Here is a 3,240-nt window from a genome sequence, read left to right as displayed (position 1 = left end):
CCAGTGGAAGTACAAGTTGACTTATGCCCATGGAGCTCAGAGCTCAAGTAATTTCCCTAATGACCCTATAAATACCTTTGTAATTCTCATTGACCTAGGAAAAGCCCGTTGGACAAGAGGCTAGTCCTAGGCCAATGAGTAGTATTTCTCTAACCACACTGCCCTAAAAGCTCTGAAAATACCATGACACCAAATTTTAAACCAAGGGGAGGGCTGAGTCGCCAAAGTCAAACTTTAATCTCATCTAGTGATTTCCACAACACCAACCAACCTTGAAATTGACACAAACCATAAACACATCAACTTAACCCAAGAAAATTAAAATCACCAAGATTTACTAAGTCAATTAGTGAACAACTAAACTCCTAAAAAAAATCAAAATTAATTCAATATATTATGGTATGGGACACTTAAATATCAAAATTAAATTATGAAGCCTTACAAAGTTAATGTTTTTGGGCCAACCCTAATCACCTAAGGCTAAGCTTAATAACAAAAGACCAACCTTAACCGCAAGCCCAAGCCACCATGGGAGAGCCCATGGCCCATTCATTATGGGCCAACCATGACACACATGACTCACGTAACCCAAATAACTTTTCATGGCACTATAATATAATTATGAATTAATTAAAAAAAATTAAAGATAAAACAAGCTCAAAATGACAAACTAAGCACACTTAACCAAGGAGACTAACACTTGGCACCCAAGTCCATCTCACCCAAGTTCAAACCTTAGGGAACCAAACTCAGGTCAAGGGTAAGTCAAACCAGACCAATTCTGGTCCTAGTCACCACACCAAAATCTCTCCCAATCACTTCAAGCTTCTCTCCATGCCACTTTCACCACCATTGGAACCACCATGCTTAAGGAATCAAAAAATGGAGAAAGCCCTTCACCTTAGCCAAAAGCCTCTGTACATCCTATGCTCATCTTTGAGAAGCCACTAGAGTCTCCCAAGCAAGCTAGAGCTCCCTCTATGGCCTCTCATGGCTATAAAAGTAGCTAACCTGAGAGCTTTTGAGACACCTCAAGCTCCTTAGTCAGCCACTTAAACCCTTAGCTCTCAAAACCAAAAACACTCCTAAGAACCTTAGCGACCACCTCTCATCATTTCCAAGCAATTTTCACCACCACACAACCCCAATTTCGTCATTAAAATCTAGGGTGTTTAACAGATTTGACATCAACCTTGTCAAAACTCAAAATTAACCCTCTGATAAGCTTCATAAGGTCCTAAAACCTCTCTCCTAATCAAAATCCACTCTTCTTGCACCCTCTAACCTAGCTTAACACCAACTCGAGCCACCCTTTGGTCTAGCACATACTTTGGCCCAATCACATAGCAAATTGAAGTAAGGAGGAGCTTTGTGGCATCAAAGCGGTTGCTCTATCAAGCCCAATTAAGCCACTTGGGATAAGGTAAGAGCTTCAATTCTTTATTTCTTCTCATGATTTCATTTTTTGTGAAGTAAAAGACAATGCTTGACCACATAATAATTTAGATAGGGTTGTCTCACTTAGATAAAGCTATAGGATCAAACCCCATGTGCTTTGATTGAGTGTCGATTAAGATCTTAGGGTTTGAGTGTGAACAAATCTTAGTTCTCTGTCTCATAAAGACGATGAATGGACGCCATCCATTTCTATATAATCAAAACAGATGATTGAGATCATTATGAGACTATGAAACATGTGAAACAGAGGACTGGATCACAGACCACCTCAACGTTAGTGTGTAAATCACAGCCAACTCTGGAGCACCACACATAGCTTCAACGCATACGCGGAATATTGTGGCACCGATGCGGATAAGTGGGAAATTTTAAATTTTGAATTATTTAAATCTAGAAAAATTTAATAAACTTTAAAAACCCATTTCTCCTTAAATAAAAATCATAAAAATAAAATAAAAATACCTCTGAAATTAGTGAATAGAGGAGAAAATAATAAATTATAATAAAAATAATTAAATTATATTTAATTTTAATTAATTAAATATCACATAAGGTATTTTAATTATAAAATATTAAATAAAAAACAAAAACAAATTAAATTTGTAGAGATTATTCCCTTTGTTATCTGAGATATTCTCTGATTTCTTAAAAGACAAGGGATCTTCCTACACCCAAATATCTAATTTTTCATGAAAATTTTAATTATTTTGAATAATAATTATAAAAATAAAATAAAATTCAGAAAAATAGAAACTGAACTGGAAATTAAGAAGAAAAATTAGGATAGCAACCCTAGACACTAAAATGAGAATTTTTTCTCTAAAATTTTAAAGATAAAATTAGAGCATTAGGGGTAAATCTATAAAATTTTAAATTTTGCATTTAAGCCCAAACTGTCTCCTCTACTTAAATTAAACAGAAATTTTAGCTTAGAAAATCTTAGGATTGCATCTTAATAAAAAAAAAGATAGTTAGGGAGGGTTAATCTCATAATTACACTCTTAGATGTGGGATTACCACATTCAATGAAGCTCTAAAGCTAATTTGAGTTAAACCCAACTTAGACCTAACTCAAATTAGGTGACTTTAAGCTTAAATCAGGTCTAGCCTAGATCTCAACCTAATTCAAACTAAAATCAACTCCAAAGTTAACTTAGGTTTAGCGAAACCTAGCCTAACTCAATCTAAACAAATTTTGAACTCAATTTAGACCTAATTTAAACTACACAAAACTTTAAATTTAACTTAGGTCTAACCCAACCTATACCTAGCTCAATTTAACTAGAGCTTTAAAAAATAAATTAGGTCAAACCCTACATAGAGCTAACTCAACTAAACTCAACCCCATTCAAGTGTACTCATCCTAGACCTGATTCAACCAAATTCTAGCTCTAATTTATTTTAGACCTAATTTGACTTAACTCAAGTTTCAAATTTTAAACCTAAGACATAGGTCTAGTTCAACCTTGGACCTAACTTAACTTAACTCAAAATTTGATCTTATCTTAGGTCTAACTTATCTCAATTAAAATCTTAATTGGATCTAACTCTGCCAAACCCTAAATCCAGCTTATGTTTAACCCAATTTGGGCCTAAACAAACATAATTCAAATCTTGAATCCCAAAACCTAACTCAAGTCTAGTACAACCTAGAATTGACTCCACCGAAATCAAACCTGGGTCCACTCGACCCAACTCAGGTTAACCGAGACCAACTTAAAATAAATCTAAGTCAACCCAACCTAACTTGGGGTCACCCAAATCAGTCAAAAATTTACCTAG

This window comes from Phalaenopsis equestris, unplaced genomic scaffold (genome assembly GCF_001263595.1).
Source record: "Phalaenopsis equestris unplaced genomic scaffold, ASM126359v1 Scaffold233054, whole genome shotgun sequence".
Lineage (NCBI taxonomy): Eukaryota > Viridiplantae > Streptophyta > Magnoliopsida > Asparagales > Orchidaceae > Phalaenopsis > Phalaenopsis equestris.
Note: the sequence above shows the minus strand (reverse complement) of the source record.